We start from the raw sequence: 18,826 nt of genomic DNA, 5'->3' as shown, positions 1-18,826 counted from the left end.
CCTATGGACTAGGATAAAATCAGCAACTTGACTGAGATGAAAAGAACAACGTTTAATTTAGTTTACAATGCATGTAAGTAATCCCAGTCCTGTTTCTGAGATCCACTGCTGTGCCTTGTACTCCCTCCCACTGGAGCTGGAGTCAGTCCTGCTAGCTTCAGTGACATTTGGAGCAGCTCTTGGAAAACATCCCCACATTTTCCTGCCATGGATGATTGTACTCTGCATTCCAAGTGGTCGCAGATAAATCTAGTTGTATTCTAGAAACAGTGGCAAAACTCCAACATTTCTCTAGTTCCAAACGAATACTCAGAAACCCAGTGGTCCTTTGCATACCTATTTCCCAGTCCCAGCAGGCATTAGACTCCTACCTGTATGCTTATGATGCTACTATGGATTTTTCACAGTGCTTTCCCCAGGAGTGTGTCCATTTCATTGCCTGGAGGTGTTTCTGTTTCGACAGGAGATACTGAGATTGAACATCCTTCTGTTGTCCTCACTTTGAGAGATGAAACAGCTTTGAGAGCATATGTCTGATCCCACATCCACCGAGACACTTGATGATTAGCCGTTTCATAAGATCAACCCAGATTTGTAAGTACTGCACAGAAAAAAACCTTGATGAAGGCAATAAATATTATTTTGGGTAAATATCCATGATAATTTTTAAGAATCTTTTGTTCTTATTAAATCCAATTTACTTAAAAATTACACTTTGAGAGTCCAGGGTGTTAGAAGTTAAGGATAATACACCATACCATTTGTCCTTTTCCTTCTCTATAGTGGCACAAGTGTAAATCACAACCCTAACTTGATTAGCTTTTGTTTCACTGTGTTACGGTTTTAACATTATTTAAACATAGTTCGTTATTTAACTGTGCAGAAGATCTTAATCTTTTACTTAAATGTAAATTGCAAAGTACAATCGCTAAACAAATTGATTGAATACCATTGATTATTCATCAAATAATTGTGGCAAATCATGTAATCAATTATTCATCATCCTCAGAGAAGAATAGATGACATGAAGAATAAGCTGTAATTAAGATAAAACACTATTCGGTTCTGTACTGATAATTTCTTTTGAAATTACAATTCTTGCAATTAAATCAAATTGAAATTAAAATGTGAGTAGCCTGATTGAGGCACTGAGTAATGATTGTACAAAAGTGTAATCTGCTAGAGCCTATTCATGTATGGGGACGCAGATGACATTTGCTGCCTGAAATATTTTCTATTTTTCCCCATGCATTACTTCTGTCTAATGCAAGGATGCTATTATGATTATAGATTTCAGTCTCCTCCATTATTATGTGACCGATGCACCAGTTGCAAAAAGCAAAACACATTCTTAAAAACAAATTAAACATTTAATTCCCATGCTAGGTTTATCTTTAGCCTAATTTGTTTGTGCCACCCAGAATTTAGATTCAAAATGAACATGGATAAATTTACATTGCTGTAATGATTTGGTTTTGCAAATCTTATGGAGTTTTGACTTTATTAATATATTTATTATTTCCACGAATACAGGACCTGGCCTTCTGGACATTTGAACCAATGGGAATTCTCCTTTTGTCTTCAGCCACGTAACATGCCTAGGAAAAGTATCTCTAGGAAACACTAAAAACATCAGCATTAGGTCTTCATCAAAACTACTGTTAATGAAACAATTTCTCAGTCAATTGGACTCAGGTGAAAGTAAGGTCTGACCTTGACAGCAGTCCCCAACATGTGCAGATGCTGTCTTGAAATAGTATTTTTTGACTACCACACTAAGAGTGAAAGGAATGAAATAGTCTTCCACCTGAAGAAGTAAACTTCCACCTGAAGAAGGTCACTAATGTAGTAAATTTTGTTTGGTTTTCATATTAAAAAAATATTTCAGAAGGATTTATAAAATTAGTATATTTCTTATCATTTGGGGTGAACTATTCTCTAGAAGTATTCTCTATGCAAGCTATATAACTGAATGCAGCTATTAGCTTCAAATAATAACTTTGCATGACATTGTTTTGATGCTGATAGGATGGGTGCGATAATAGAGTACAAATATTTAGGTAGATTTAAAATTCATATACTGGGAATATGCTTTCAGGTATCATTAAGACTATGATTTAAATATGAGTTGTCTCACAGTTTCCTAGGTCTTTTTGCCTCAATAATATGCATTATGACAATCAGTTCAGAAGCCATAAAGGCAAAACTTGCAGGTAACATACACATGGAAAAATGTATTCCATTGCCTAAATAGCCATTACTTTGACAATGAAAAGGGGGAACAGAATTCAATCAGACTTAAATAGAATTTTAGATAGACCTCTAAAGTGCGACAGAAACGATAATGTCATCAGAAGTATTTTCTCTCTCTGCTAGATGAAACACATTTTACTGTGTCTTTATATTGAGTATCAACAAATGAACGATTTTCAACATTTGTTGAAAGTAATTTTGGAAGATAAATATGAAAAAATGAGACACAAACCAAAGTAAAGCCCACTCACATTCGTAGTATTGAAAGCATGCAATAGATTTGCTTTCCTTGTTTTAAATGCATATCATATTTTCAGTATTTGATGTTTATTATTCAAATTATTTGTATTCCCACGTATGAGGCTGCATGATATTGTTTCTGCATCTTAGTGGGTAAAGGCACTATGCTGCTAGTTCACACAGACAAATTTAAAATTCTGCTTCCTTTAGCAGTTCGAAATGACTTTGAAAGACATTTTCAGAAAACATTTGAGTCGTAAAACATGGGAACATGGGAGTTCATGGAAACATAAAAGTTATGAATAAATAAACTAAAGGATGTTTTGTTGTTTTTTTTTTGAGATAGTAAAGAGCCAGAAACCCAACAGAAGCAGAGGAGGATGATGAGTGGGCCGCATTTCTGAAAATCAGAAATGTTGACAGAATTTGAATGCTTATTGTTTTCCTCCCCAAGTATTTACCAGATTCAGGTATCGAGTAACTTCACCGAAGCTGAACCTGAACAGTTGGTAAGTAAATACTGATCTATTTTTCAGGTTTCTTCTCTTCCATTGAGTGTCACTATATAATTTGCCACAGCCCTGACAGCTCCCTTTAGCACTAAGCCTCTTCTAGGTCTAGTTAGAAAGGACTGTTGCCAAATGTTGTAGTTTTTCATTCTCCATCCTGTATGGTTCATGGTATATTAATTGCCTCTGTGAAGTGTCAACAATTAAGTAAGCTGAGGTACTGGATGTAAAAAGGCATCGTTCCTTTGGAAGTGTCATCTTCTCAGGCACTGCCTATCTGTCAAGGTTGACATGTGAAAATATGTCAAGTCACCTCAGCTAAATATGCCTTATATTTCTTTGTTTTCATTTAATGTAGTTAAGCTTGATATAATGGAAAATCCAGAAAGTTAAAACACTGGAGTCAGCGAAGCCAGATTTGGTAAACTCACACTGAATTATCTGGCCAGTTTAAGCTATTTGGGAAGACAATTTCTCAGGACTGCCTGTACTCTTCAGATTGGTTTGAGATTCTCTGCAATACAGCATGGTTTTATTCTGTACATTGTTTAGTCGCATCAAAGGAAAGCACATGAGTCATTGCACTTAAAATTGGGTACAAGAATTGCAGAATCGCAACTTTTTGTACAATCTTTTGGCACATTTCTTTTGTACTTAAAATCCAGTGTTTTCTGTGCATGTGTTAGTTGGGATCCTTTTCATTCTTCTCATTGTGCTGATCTGAGAAATCTGCTCACCCACAAAGTCCTGTTCTTTCATCCAGCAGCAAAACTGTATCTTAGAATGTAACTGGTGGGAAATTTGTCAGGATTGGTTAGTACTTGTCAAATCTATGTCAAACCATGGCGATATTTCACTGACCCCTAGTTTGTGGTTTATCAAATGTAGCTAAACACACACACACAAAATGAAAACTGATTTTAACGGGGGGAAAGAGGGAAGAAATGTCTTTCATTTCATTTTCTATTCTATATAGTTTTGAAGTTAAGACTTGGTCAAAGACATAGCACACAATACAGGGTGAGGAGAGCAGTCTCTTCAGAAAATTTGTGTCTGCATTGGTACTTCCTAAAAGGCAGCCTCAGCTTAGAAAATCAAAGGGGTGCATGCCAATTGGAAGAAGTTAAGGCCCAGATCCACATAGCTGATTGTGGAGAATGTGATTTCCATCTTCAATACTGGTCACCAGAACACTAACCTGAGGCTTGGCTGCCTTGTTTCTCTTCCATCCACAGCTTAAGGGCTAAAATTCATTATCCCTTATATTGCAGAGGAATAGCCTGAAAACTATGCTGGAGAAAGGGCGCAGGGTGCAGGGCAGGAAAGTAACCATTCATCTGACCAGGGAAGGTTAAGAGAGAGTGGGATTGAGGACAAGCAAGGAAATAGAGGTATAAGTAAACCCAACTGGAGATCTGGGATTATCTGCCTTCCCAGCACTGTTTCTTATTTTAGTAGTGACTGTTAATTCCTGCTGTATGAGCATCCTGAAGTTTGAGACGTGGAATAAAGGATTACCTTTGGCTGGGGGCTGCCCTTGCCCCCTAGCTTTGCTCTCAGCATCACAAGTCTCTCTCTGTTTGCTGTGATGATGATACAGCTTTGACAGCAGCAGCGAACAGTTTTGCTCTCCCTTATTCCGTTGTTGCTCTACTCAGAGAAATTCCTTCATCCTAGACCTGTCACTTAGCCAAGTGCTTTAAACAAGAAGGTATTAAGTAAATAATGGATAATCACTGCAGGACATCTTTAAAATCATGAAAAGTGGGCCACTGAGAGCCAAAAGGACAGTTTAAGTGTTTAAATCCAGATGAGGTTTCAGGCGGTCCTCGTTAAATCACTTAGGCATCTATCTGGGAGCTGATTAGAAGTGAGGTGGGCTCTCATTTTTACCTTGTTCTATGACATTTTTCTATTAGGTTCCCTCCCCAACATACCATTCATTCCCACACCACCTGCTCACTTAGAACCTCTGCTGCTGCGTGTATCACTGTCAGGAGGTGCCCACTGGGACCAGGGCTCTCGTTTAACAGATTCCATTCCAGGACAAGAGCATCCAAAAAGGAAGGATGCAGCACTGTATCCAGAATGGGTTTTATTAGTCTGACTCCTATGAGCAAAAATTATGAGCTCTCTGAAGTCTGATTTACTGTTTACAGAAATGGGGTGGAAGAGAAACATGCTCCTTTTTGTGTGTGTTTGACAAACAAAAGTGAAATTTGAGGTGCAGGGTAATATGTGAGTATGTACAAAATGTATATGAAGTAATGGGTGCAGTTGGTACATTAGTTTGGATCTGACAATCACCCAGAGCCTGCTGGGTTTCTCACCATCACCTTATCTTGTTCTGTTGCTACTCCACTCAGCAGTAGCAAACTTCTCAACTGTTACTATTCCATAGACAACCTGTTTCTCCATTCTCTCCCTAGCATATTTGAGGCAGCTGTCTCTAGATTCTTAGGTTTCCTAACTCTCCTGAGTGTTTCATCCTGATTTCATGTAGGTCTTCCACATTGTTTCTCTGAATCTTACGGGGACCTCTGCTGCCTGGATGTTCTTCATAATCTCCCAGATACTAAAATATAGGACAGGCCATCGCAATTTGGGATGCAGCAACACTTATCCCCTGCTATTCTTTCTTTAGCCTTACTCAGTAGGCTGGACCTCATTTTAAACACAGTCTGTGGAAGTATTAATTGTGCTTCATAATGCTGACTAGGTAGGATTTATAAACAAGTAACCATTCTTCCTCTTTTTTACCTATGCAAGGCTTTAGTATCAGAAAATCAGTAGATTACCACAAAATAGACGTATAGGAGCTGAGTGCATTGGAAAGTGTGCAAGTCTATCCCATGTAAAGTTCAAACCCAAACCACACATTCACCTCAAAACTGAATTTCTATGCGGTACATGATCTTTCATATAAACCACTGGGTATGCCTTAACTCATAACACTCGTGTCATCCTGCGCAGTTTTCATTCCAGGAACTTGATCCATTCTCTGTGCCTAAAAATGCATTGTTTTCATTTAGATTTCCTCGTTTTCTCACTGGTTCTGGGGAACTCCAGTAGCCGGTTATAACTGAATAGTATAATTACAACTTAGAACTACGATAATCTGTCTCAGAAATCAAGGCCAAACTTCAAGCTTGTCTCGAGTGTGAAAGACTGATTAGTTGATTTTACTACTTGAGTAGTGAACTGTAACTGTAATTGATAGCTGCATGTTTAACTACAGCTTGGTCACTGGAAATAATGAGAAACAGTGATAAAGTGGATGTTTTATTAAAGGGAGTGCCACGGAATTTCTAGTTGAAGAGATAAAAGAAGTCACTGGAAAGCAGCTCTAGACACAACACGTCTCCTGCTAGGGTGATTGAGTATGTCCAGCCTGACAGGCGCTGCCCAGGACCAGTGAGAAGAAACATTGTCGCCCCATTTTAAGACTTCTTGGTACTTAGAGCATGTCAAAGAGACACCGAGGTCCCAGTGGCATAAGATGTCGCAGCCCTTGCATGCTTTGCAGTCCTGGCTAGCTGCCTCTGCCATGTCCCAAGCAGCTATGGGGAATCCAGTGAGGCTGCTGGGAGCAGCCCACAGGGCTCCTTCCCTCTTGTGCATGAGCTGATGACATTTTATGTAGGAAGGTAGAGAAGGGAGAGCCCCATGTTAATCCCACAGGAGGGAAGAAGAGGGGATGAGGAAAAGACCCAGAAGTTCAGAAGGACTGTGGTCCTTGCTGCCCCATATCTGCTCTTCTCATCTGTATCAGAAGGCATCTGCAGGAGCCCCCTTCAGGACAAGGAGGAGGGGAGAGAGTGAACCCTCCCTGGACTGACCCCATCAGACATGGAGCCTCCAGTGCTGCAGAAGGAGCAGGGGTGATGCTAGGTCAAGAAACAGATGTGAGGCTGAGGGATGAACTGATCTATAGCTGGAGAGTGTGTGCATGCTTTTGCTCTCTAGGCTGAGCTCCTTGCAAAGTTAAGTTGTAGATGTGGGGCTGAAGCCACTGAATTGATGTGAGGGAGAAGTAACACCCAAACAAAGCCACTGTGACCTGACCACATGTAGGACTCCAAGGTAGAGGTCTTGTAAAGAACTTCTAAAAGTATTTCTCAATGTTCTCACTATTTTAGACCTGGCAGCACTGTACATACTGTGTGGATAGCTGGCAAGGGGAAATGTGATCTAAAAATATGATTTAAACTTTCTAATGAAAAATGAAAAAGCTGGGAAAAGTGTGTAAGGATTTAGGAGCTCATCACATACTGGCCTGGGGTAGGAGTCATGACTTTTAAGAGCTTGAGGTTGACGGGAGTAGGCAAATATTGATTCAAAGCTCCAGGGTGTAATGTGACAGGCAAACAACCCTTTGAGATCATTAATATATGTCCTGGGGAAAGGAGCACATGCTACAGGTTTTGGAGAGTAAGTGGGAACATCCACTAATTGTGTTTTCCTTCAGGTTCCTGTAGGAATAGGGTTTTGTCTTCTTTTATTTTTTCTCTTTTTTTCTCTTCTTACCGGCTGGTTTCTATAGGCAGGCCAGGCATTTTAAATTCTCTGTACAATTATAATGCAGCTGTAGTTCTGGGAGATATCACTGAACACACTTTTTACCCTGCTATTTGAGTTAGACTGGAAATGTTGTTTTTTGGCATTGCAAAAGAAACCCAAGTAAATCCTTGCGTATGAGATGTACCATACACAGTCCTTGAAATCACAAGGTTTGGGAGAGGAAGCTCTGTTGGAAGACATTCAGCTGAGACATAATATCTGCAATAAATTTTATTCTCAATTTTTCTCAATTTCTCCCTCTTTTCCAATACACAGCTTTGATAAGAAAGGATAGGACATATAATTACCCATTTTCTTTCCCTCTTCTTACATTCAGACTTATAAAAGCAATACATTTTGGAAAGCCTGCAATGTGGGAAAATAATGAAACATTATGCCTGTTTAGCTAGAAAAGGATGATATTAAAAATCTCTGAATGCTCAGATGAATTCTCAGCCTGATCTAAAACAGAACAGAAGGAAAAAAAAAAATCACCAGAGTTTCATAAATTCTAGGTACAGCTTTGACAGAAAATGTGGTATAGGGGCCAGATCATGTGCTTTGCATCAGGGAGTCAGCAGTTTCTGGCCATAGTATGGGCATATCTGTTCCTAGAGAGAAAGGGGTGTGCCTGGGATAGTCTTCATAGGATCAGAGAATCACAGAATGGTTTGGGTTGGAAGGGACCTTAAAGCTCATCCAGTTCCAACCCCCTGCCACAGGCAAGGTTACCTTTCACTAGACCGTGTTGCTCAAAGCCCCGTCCAGCCTGGCCTTGAACACTCTTTTGGGGAGCTGGTCCCCTGCCTGCTGTTCTGATCTCTTGTGGCTTAAGTAAACCTGGAAGAACATTTTCACAATTAAAAACTACGCTGTTAAAAAGCCAGGAGTATTCCGCTTCTGGTTTTTTACCAGCTCTCGCTGTTCCTAGCTGATGTAAGGCTAGGTGTGTGGTCTGCAAACGCAGCCAAGGATCTGTCCTGGCGCGTCTGACTCTGGTCCGAGTTACACCGGCATATGCAGCGCAGGACCAAATCCGCTAGCAGAGCTGCAGTAAAGCTGGATCAGACTGCTCTGTGCCAGAGCTTTAAATAGCAGGAGGTTAGAGCAACGTGGAGAAATAGCTGCCTCCAACTGCTTGTCCCCCACCTGTGGTATGACCAGGAGTAGATGAAGCTCCCTGAGCAGAGCTGCCCTGAACTCCTGCTCCTGCAGTGTGGGACAGAGCTGTCTTTGTTGGTGGGTCACGGTGCTGCAGTTACAAGAGCATCCTCTGTTAAAAGGAGTAATTTCCTCTCTGTTTTGGCTCCTGCGGCTCTTAAGAGTTAATGTCCTGGAATTAGATCAGTTCAAAAAGAACTTGATTGATGAGGGACTTGCACCTTTATGACCCAAAACCAAACCAGGACTTAGTCTTTGGTCAAATGCTACATTTGTTATGGGAGATTTTTCAGTTCTCAGATTCAATCTAAGTCTATGACTTTCAGCTCATGCATGGCACTTCTATAGCACGGTAGTGTATCAGCAAGTTTATGGACCCAAGCAACCTGAAAATAAGAGCTATATGTTGCAATAAAATATTGGCATGAAATGTTCTTTTCTTCTTTCTTTTTGTTTTAATACAGGCTCCAGGTCTTTTGTGTTTGACGTCTAAGTAAGATACATGATACTGGTAGATGCTAAGTATAAACTTTAACAGATTCGTATTAGCTAGAAAGTATGTAAAAAAAAAAAAGGCAGTACAGAATGTCCATTGAGTACAATGGAAAATCCTCACGATAAATCGATTCCCAGATTTCTTCCTTACTGCTGTTAAGAACAAGTGGTTTGAAAGACCAAACTCCCCAAAACCCAGGGAAAAAGCCTATTAAACCAGGGTGGGGAGAACTGAAATCAATCTCCTCAATTAATCCTCTGTTTGGACTCCTTTTAAAGCTTTAGCACATGTTATTTTTCTTTAAAGGGGGATTTAGTACTTCGGCAAATGTTCCCACATATCAGTGAAATGTAAAGTCACTTCTTTACTTTTTCCATGGCCTTTCCTGATTAATGAGGAAAAATATTTTTATTTTGCATAAAGGCCTATTGCTTCCTGATAATTTTCATGCTTGAACCTGATCTCTGGTAAACTCATATAAATCAGGAGCAACTTGGTTGTAACCAGCGAAGTAAGATTAACATGGGAGCAGAGCTGTACCCATAATAGTCTTGCAATAGATCTCTCTTCTCTCTTAAATTTCTGCAGAAGAACGCAAGCCAACAGCATGAATCAAGCATAATTAAGAGCAGAATTTAGCCTGAAAGGTTGTATGTAAGATGACACGCATTGCTGCGGCAGCACACTGATGTCACACACAAGTTTTTGCTTTCTTCCTGCACCAATGAGAAGATCCATGAGTTGTGGAAAAGAAAACAATCATTCAGGAGCAAATACGAAATCAGTGATGGAACAGTGTGGAGAATACACAGTATTACTGAGCAAGTAGATTGCAGTTTATGTTACTGGTGCTTTTTGAACCTTTGCTCCTGTACCAAGCTCTTTCTTCAAGAAAAATAACATGAAAGACAAAGCTGCAGCAAAGAAAATACATTAACTTTTGCAACGGTCTCATGTGTTTTCTTGCTATTTAAATGTAATGTTTATCTAATAAATAGTATTTCAGTGTTAAACAGTAACTCTCTGTCCCATTTTGAAAGTCAGAGCGTCCTTCAGGAGCTGCTATGATGCCTTTGAAAGCAGTTTTTCTCTAATGAAAAGACATACTATGTCACTGGAACAGGGTCCCAAGGAAGGCTGCCCACCAGTTTCTGCCTCTGGGTAATCTGGCCTCAAACACAACCCTGTGTCAATCTTTCTCACTTGCTCTCTTTCTTCCTGGTCTGGAGGAAACTAAACAGTACCTTGGAAAGAAAATTGTGCAAGACAATACCACAGTCCAAAGTCAAGCCAGTAGTTACTGTGTGAATAGGTTTAAAAAAATTAATGTTTCCTATTGCTTTTTCATAGGGAAAAGTAGAATTGATTTTTCAGACTTTCAGGTCTTGCCTACTGAAGTATAGTGAAATATTCATTACTTCATTAGGGCTACTTACTTGCTTAAACCTATATGTGTGCTTAAGCATGTTGTTGTACTACAACAATTAGTGCTGTATGTGGTACCAACCACTCCACAGAAAACAACCCTAAAATGAAATTAGTATTCTGCAACTGTGAAGTTTAAAAACAAGCTTCTCTTCTAATTCTTAAACAGAGGAAATTAAATTCATACTTTCCAGTGCAGTTAATCCTGAGCTGTTTGACATATTTGAACATTAGCCATTTGCACTGGGGTATAAACTGAGTGTGGCTTTCAGAAATGCACTATTCCTATAGGCTGTTGATCCAAATTGGCTGTCAAAAGTTATCTGAAGAATTTCAGCAGCTGACCTGTTTTATCATGGCCACCAGCTGCTAAAAGCTGTGGATGGTGATGAGAGCTTAGGTGAGAGAGAAGAATATGGAGAGAAGTTAAAAGACAGGAGGGCAGAGAAGCTCTTCAGGTCTTTGGCCCTCATTTCTTACTCATCAAAGGGAAAGCGTGGCTGAGCGATACCTACTCAGTTGGGCACTTAGGGTGGAGCCATTCAGGGAAAACAGGGTAATTATAAACTATGGTATTTATTTCAAGCAAATGAAATAAAGGGTTTACACATCATTACTTGTGTTAAACTTCATAATCCAGAAACAACAAGGATAAAAACTGATTAAACTGTGGTTACTCAGGTTAGGATTTGTCTCACAGGACTTTAGATAGCTATGTTTATGGTAGCCAACAAACTCTCTACTTAACTACTGGAGAGAAGGAAGCATGAGAGTAAGATTTACCTGGCCTTCATTAGCTGAGATGCCTATTTCTTTCTGTTAATGGTAAAGGGAACATCGATAACTAATCCAGATATAGTTAAATATGTTTCATTTAGTGAGCCCTGTTCTCTTAATTTCTAACTGTGGATTAGGTAAGGGAAGAATAAAGAAGTTAACTGTTGTAGATTCCTCAGCACGTTTTGATTTGAGATTCCCAAGTCCCTTTAGTTTGCAGGACTTGTATAAAAGGTCACCTTCACTGCTCATAACATGATTTTTATTACCAGAAAAAGATAATAACTTAGGGCAACAAGAGAGTACCAAAAAAATTCCAGGTGTTCTCTTCTTCCACTGCCTCATGCTTTTCCCAAGATGCATTTTTAATTGTCTTGAACTGGGCGAAAAAAGAGTGTGAGAATGAATGAAGACAGTGAACAAGACTTGCTGAGCAAGTTTGAGATGTGGCTGAATGTGAACATATATTTTCTGTCACCAGTGTTTCTTTTACTCCTTCTTGTCCACTCCAAGCAAGGGGAATGCAATTGACTTATCAGGGCAATTCTGAAATAAGTCTCCTGATTTATATGACTGCAGCACTGCTCTTTTGCATCATGAAATTCCTGTAGAAATGTGGAAAAAATGGGTGAATACTTACTGGCAGCAGGGATGGCGTACTTGTATCTATTATATCAAGTCAAAAAGTCCTAGGGATAATGGTGGCCTGATCTTTAGTTTTATTTTCGTGTCGCACAGAGGAGGGGACGGAGCATGGGAATGGGACGGTGGAATTCCTGAGGTCTGGACTCCTTTTGGATGCTGAGTCTGTGGCCTCGGGCTAGTCTGGCCTTTCAGTACTTCAGTGACTGACACCCTATAAATACACAAATAATAGATAGGAACAACTTAGGTCTGGATTTCATCCTGGCCTCAGAAGGCATGAACCCAGGAGCTGCAGACAGTAGTCTCTTGACAATCTGCCTTGTGGCCTGTGAGCCACAGTACTGAGTGCTGCAGTCACTTTCTGTCTTATTCTTAAAATACCTATGAAGCAAGGCTTAGAGTGGTATATCATCCCTTTGTCCACCTTTTCTCATCAATAAAATGGGGCTAATAGAAATATTTTTCTTTCACCTGTGCTTATTTACAAGACTGACAAGATTTAAATCAATGACAGAATAAGCAATAAGCCATTATCTTCCCAAAAGTTCTCTGAAATCAGAAGTGTCAGTGTGGCAGTGACCAACAAAACACTACATGCCAGATCATGAACATGTTCCACTGGTGAAGAGATGCTCACACAAGGGGTTGCAGTGAAGTCAGCAGAAGTTCACAAAACTATTGGCAATTGAGAGTAAAGGGAGCACAGTGTGGTCATGTCTTACTGCTGATGTTAGAGCAATGTTAGCGAGGAAAGACATCTCATCAGTACCAAAGAACTGTGAGATTAAAAAAAAAATAAATAACTATTTAATGACAGATGAAATTGTGAAAGAAATGTAGGGAAAAAGACATTATTTAAGATATCTACCAAACCAATGCAAGAGATTTTGCTATAATTATATAGCAGGTTTAATAATAGATAAATTCTGACATTATGTTGGAATTAATTGATGTAAAGCATCGGTGTGTATTTCTCCCTCCCTCTCTTGCTGGTGTTTGAAATTCGGAAGAATGAAAGGAGCCTGATTACTAATTGGGAAGAGTTCAGTAGGTTACATTTTCTGAGGGAGTTGTGCTTCCATGAACTCATTGTGGCCAGATCCTCTCATCCTAGCTCAGACAACATTCCCAACAAAACTCGGCATTAATGTGCTTCAGGATTAGGTCTTGTCTTTGTTACCTGCTTCTGCCTTTGGGGTCACTTCAGGTTGTCTGTAGCTCCAGGTGAGTGACTCAAATAAGTGTGTTTCTTTGAAGCTGCAATGCAAAAGGGGATATATAGTGGATTACAATACACTACACATAGCATAACATCAGCCAGCACATACTAAAAGAGCTGACTGTAAGCTGCAAAGCCCAGCCTGAGACTCAAAGTTCACTCAATCTGGGTAATGTCAGTGCTGAGAGGACTGATCCGGTGTTGTGTAACTTGTGGAGCACTGCACTGAGGCTCAGCCCAGGGCGAGATCAGGAACAGCTAACCTCATGTCCTCCTGCCCTCGGCACATCCCCAGCTACATGAGGAAGGCTCATGGGATGGCACCTTCTTGTGCAGCTCTCTGGGGTAGCACAGGGCAGTGGCATGTGGCTTCCCTAGGCATAGGACGCTGCATGTTCTGTCTGGATCTCACCTTGTTCCATGGGAGCTGGCGTCTTCTCATCACCCACACTGCAGCACAAACTGATTAATCCCCAAATTCCATTGCTCCACAGGAAAAAACAAGCAACAAATGATAAAATGGTTCTCTCCAAGCTCCTGTCCAGCGTGTCTGTGTCTGTTCTATGGCATGCATTAGAGAGCAAGCCCTGCTAATGTTTGCAGATCCATGTCCGTAGTGCTTATTGCTTGCACAAATCTGCCCTTAATGAGAGCTGATGACTTCACTGTGAATTCTTTATCTTACGTATCAACACAAAGCAATCACATTGAGGACTTAGGTCCATCCCAGGTTGCTCTTAAGGACCACTTCCAGTCAGAGATCTCTAGGGCTTACAGACGTAAGTAGTCTTCTTCTGTAAGAAGCAGAGGCTGGTGGCTGAGAAGCTCTGATCCCTTGGAAAGTGAAGGCAGGACATTTGTTTGCCGAAAGGAGAGCTGCTGGTTCACTGTGTTTGATTTGCAGTATCCTGCTGAAGGAATAAATGTTCAGAACTGCCATCATTATTATGTGCTGCTGGTTGAAGTTTTCACTGTATCAGTAGCCATGGAATGCATCTGAAAAGGCTAACAAAAAAAATCTTTGCTCCCAGCCAGGACAAGGATAAATAGTGGAAAGAATTAAAACCTGCTTGAGTTTTCCTGAAACTGGTGAGGTAAAATACAGTGGCAAAGTCTGTGCCAACTGTTAGCTCTGGGTGTGAGCAGGATCTGAATCTGAGTACAGACAGTCTTGTTGTGCATGGTCCTCCTTCATCTGCATCTGGGCAGAAGGGCTTTCCAGTGCTCATGCATCCCTGACTGAGTGACACTGCAGCCACTTCTTCAGGCACCAGGGGAAGCTTATGAGCCTCCCTACAGGACAGTGACTGTTATCAAGTGAATTTTGCCCTATGCAGTTCTGTATATCTCCATGTATATCTCTAACCCTTCCAGATCTCATCAGCAATGTGTTTACACTACAGCTGTGGCTTCATGTAGTGCAGCGGGTGAAAGGGCTGGTTGTACATATTAGCTTCATAGGAAAAGGAAGGTCCATCACTGTTCCAAGTGGGCACCCCTGAGTAATCCATATTCTTCATGATTCATCTTCAGATGTGAATGCTGCCAGCTAGAGAGCAAACTTTGGATTTACACATACTTCTCATGGATGTAATTCTACTGTATGTGGGAATGATAGAGGCTATTGCAAGAATCATAGAATAAAATCATAGAATCATAGAATAATTAGGGTTGGAAAGGACCTTAAGATCATCAAGTTCCAACCCCCCTGCCATGGGCAGGGACACCTCACACTAAACCATATCACCCAAGGCCTCATCCAACCTGGTCTTGAACCCTGCCAGGGATGGAGCATTCACAACCTCCCTGGGCAACCCATTCCAGTGCCTCACCACCCTAACAGGAAAGAATTTCCTTTTTATATCCAATCTAAACTTCCCCTGTTTAAGTTTGAACCCATTACCCCTTGTCCTGTCACTACAGTCCCTAATGAATAGTCCATCCCCAGCATCCCTATAGCCCCCTTCAGATACCGGAAGGCTGCTATGAGGTCTCCATGCAGCCTTCTTTTCTCCAGGCTGAACAGCCCCAACTTCCTCAGCCTGTCTTCATACGGGAGGTGCGCCAGTCCCCTGATCATCCTCGTGGCCCTTCTCTGGGCTTGTTCCAAGAGTTCCATGTCCTTTTTATGTTGAGGACACCAGAACTGCACACAATACTCCAGGTGAGGTCTCAGGAGAGCAGAGCAGAGGGGCAGCATCACCTCCTTCAACCTGCTGGTCACGCTCCTTTTGCTGCAGCCCAGGATACGGTTGGCTTTCTGGGCTGCAAGCGCACACTGAAGCCGGCTCATGTTCATTTTCTCATCAACCAACACCCCCAAGTCCTTCTCCACAGGGCTGCTCTGAATCTCTTCTCTGCCCAACCTGTAGCTGTGCCTGGGATTGCTCCCACCCAGGTGTAGGACCTTGCACTTGGCATGGTTAAACTTCATGAGGTTGGCATCAGCCCACCTCACAAGTGTGTCGAGGTCCCTCTGGATGGCATTCCTTCCCTCCAGCGTATCAACCGAACCACACAGCTTGGTGTCATTGGCAAACTTGCTGAGGGCGCATTCAATCCCACAGTCCATGTCAGCGACAAAGGTGTTGAACAAGACTGGTCCCAACACCCATCCCTGAGGGACACCACTTGTTACTGGTGTCCAGCCGGACATTGAGCCATTGACCACAACTCTTTGTGTGCGGCCATCCAGCCAGTTCTTTACCCACCGAGTGGTCCATCCATCAAATTGATGTCTCTCCAATTTAGAGACAAGGATGTCCTGTGGGACAGTGTCGAACGCTTTGCACAAGTCCAGGTAGATGACATCAACTGCTCTACCCCTGTCCATCAGTTCTGTTGCCCCATCATAGAAGGCCACCAAATTGGTCAGGCAGGATTTGCCCTTAGTGAAGCCATGCTGGCTGTCACCAAGCACCTTGTTGATTTTCGTGTGCCTTAGCATGCCTTCCAGGAGAATCTGCTCCAAGATTTTGCCAGGCACAGAGGTGAGACTGACTGGTCTGTAATTCCCCGGGTCATCCATTTTCCCCTTCTTGAAAATGGGGGTTATATTTCCCTTTTTCCAGTTATCGGGAACTTCACCTGACTGCCATGATTTTTCAAATATGATGGCCAGTGGCTTAGCAACTTCATTCACCAGCTCCTTCAGGACCCGTGGATGGATCTCATCAGGTCCCATGGGCTCGTGTACATTCAGATTTTTAAGATGGTCTCGAACCAGTTCCTCTCCTACAGTGGGCCCAAGGTCTTCATTCTCACAGTCCCTGCATCTGCCTTCCAAGACTTGGGTGGTTTGTTCAGAGCCTTTGCCAGTGAAGACGGAAGCAAAGAAGTCATTCAGAATCTCAGCCTTCTCCAAATTCTGTGTAGCCAGTTCTCCTGAGAGCTTCCTGAGGGGGCCTACATTCTCCCTACTCTGTTTTTTATTTGCTATGTACCTGTAGAATCCCTTCCTGTTATCTGTAATACCTCTAGCTAAGTTTAATTCTGACTGGGCCTTAGAATTCTAACTGGGCCTTAGAAAAAGCTCTTGTCATATCTGCTGCAGTGTCTTGAAGCTTACCTGGAGTCTACCATGGTCTTTGTGTGATACCCTGAGTCACTGAAGCAGAAGCAGATTTGGGTATAGATTCACACTGCATGGCGGAGGACCTCTTCCCAAGGTTGCTAGAAAGAGTAATATGCTACATAATCTGCACATCACTTGTGTCCACTGTGGGAGTACTGTTTCCCCTCTGTGCTATGAGGAACTGCTAAGCTTAGCATAAGGAGAGAAATGCAGTTACAGCACACATGCCTAACATTAGAAAATGATTCTTGAGGCTTTCTCTCACTGAAAATTAAAGAAAAAACAACCTCAGGCTCTTGAGACAAACACTTTGATGTAGCTTGGAAAATAGCAGAAAAGCTGCTCTGAGTGCTGGGCAACCCACCAAGAGTTCATAAGTTAATAGGAATCAAGAAAGCATTACTGTAAGCAGCATTTCTGTTTTGAGCCTTAAATTAAGCATACATTTTCCATAATGAAGAGAAATGCATGCCTGGGGTTTAAAGACAATGCAAAGAAGGTTATGGGAATAGGACATCATAGGAAAAATTTCCCAATTATGCCTTGTGCTTCCCCACATTCTAACAGCACCAGAAACATCAACAACAAAAGCCAAGATGCTGAATTTTCCTTTCAGCAGATAAAGAAAGTGTTAGGTCTGTGATTGTGATTTATGGCCATTCTAGTGAATAAAGTGGCCTGTGGACTCTGTATTGAGTAGTGGCCCTTGTCAGCTGGAGGGCAAACAATATGGCACAGCTCAAACCAGGGTGTTTTTCCCCTCAGAACAGAGTGGTTCCTCCTACATTGCCAATTAAGAAGAATGCTTCATAAGGACTCTCATCCGGGAGAGAAGAGTGTAAGCTGCAGTGGACAGAGATCTGTTAACAGCTAGACAGAATGGACAACCACGCGCAGGCATTTCAGCCTGGTCCTGTTGCAGTTACTAGCATAAATCAGTAAAAACTGAGACCATATGATGAGTCTCCTACAGTCGCATTTGAGATATTTACTGATGTGCCCCATGGAAAGTCTTTGCCTGACATCCTCAGAAGGGTTTCCTGAAGAAGAATGGAGTTCACTGATTCCATCTTTTTTTTTTTTTTAATTTATTTTATTTTGTTTTATTTTTATTTTTATTTTTATTTTTGGAGTTTGGATGACCCTGTTACTGTACTACTGAAGTCACTCACACTGTTCAGTGTGGACAGCCTCATAACGTCCTGTGCAATATGAGCAACTATTTTATGAATAGGGAATCAGATGCAGAGCAGAAATTTGTAGCTACATTGTCAGAGAAGAGTATCTGGAGGATCAGTTTTTAAAATTGGTTGACTTTTCCTCTGCATTTGTTCATCCTTTCTAATTCTAAAGAAGATAAGAATCTATTAAATCCATGGAGATATTACCATTTCCAAAGGCGTGCAGAGCATACTTCAATATGTTTCTGGTGATTTAATCTCTGGCTCAGCCAGAAAAGCTTGTACTATATTTTCAATGACTTTAACAAGGCAACCATATTTGAGATGAAATATTTCTAATGAATTGCCTAAATCAATAAATGTTTCAGAATAATAACTTGTGAGAATTCTTCTCAATGAGTCAGAACATAATCACCTCAAAGTGACTGTTACTTGCACAAACTAGGGATCTATATCTGAGCAGTGTGGATATAAGGTAACTTTGGGATGGAAAGTGGGCCTAGGTCTAGCCTCAAAAGAGTATAATGTATTCTAGAGATCCAGTTGCTGTTTCAAAACCAAACAAATTGGTCTGCCTGAGAAAATGCTTGTGAGTATATATGTGGCTGTGTGCTGTTTTAAAGTTTGTTTGTTACCCCTGAAAGATGGCAGTGAATAATCCCTATGTGTGTCAATAATTTCATAGTCAGTTTTGGGATAGAACACTGCTATGTTCTTACAAGCTATTTAATTACTTTAATTTATCATCTCAGCTACTTAGTCAAATGCTATTTGCAGCCATGAAAG

The 18,826-nt window shown here is 41.2% G+C and overlaps 1 long non-coding RNA gene across 2 annotated transcripts; it reads left to right on the top strand.

The window, feature by feature from the left end:
• Positions 1-220: 220 nt before the first annotated feature.
• Positions 221-9,919, top strand: LOC130607969 (uncharacterized). Of its 2 annotated transcripts, XR_008974404.1 has the most exons (4): positions 221-594; positions 1,534-1,815; positions 2,948-3,002; positions 9,808-9,919. It is a non-coding gene; the product is annotated as an uncharacterized LOC130607969 (long non-coding RNA). The 2 variants fall into 2 exon arrangements; XR_008974403.1 differs by lacking the exon at positions 1,534-1,815.
• Positions 9,920-18,826: the final 8,907 nt, after the last annotated feature.

Source organism: Pezoporus wallicus, unplaced genomic scaffold (genome assembly GCF_028554395.1).
Source record: "Pezoporus wallicus isolate ANWC-B61680 ecotype Strahan unplaced genomic scaffold, APGP_CSIRO_Pwel_v1 contig_4722, whole genome shotgun sequence".
Classification (NCBI taxonomy): Eukaryota; Metazoa; Chordata; class Aves; order Psittaciformes; family Psittacidae; genus Pezoporus; species Pezoporus wallicus.
The sequence above is the reverse complement of the archived record's forward strand: the minus strand, read 5'-3'. Positions and strand labels throughout refer to the sequence as shown.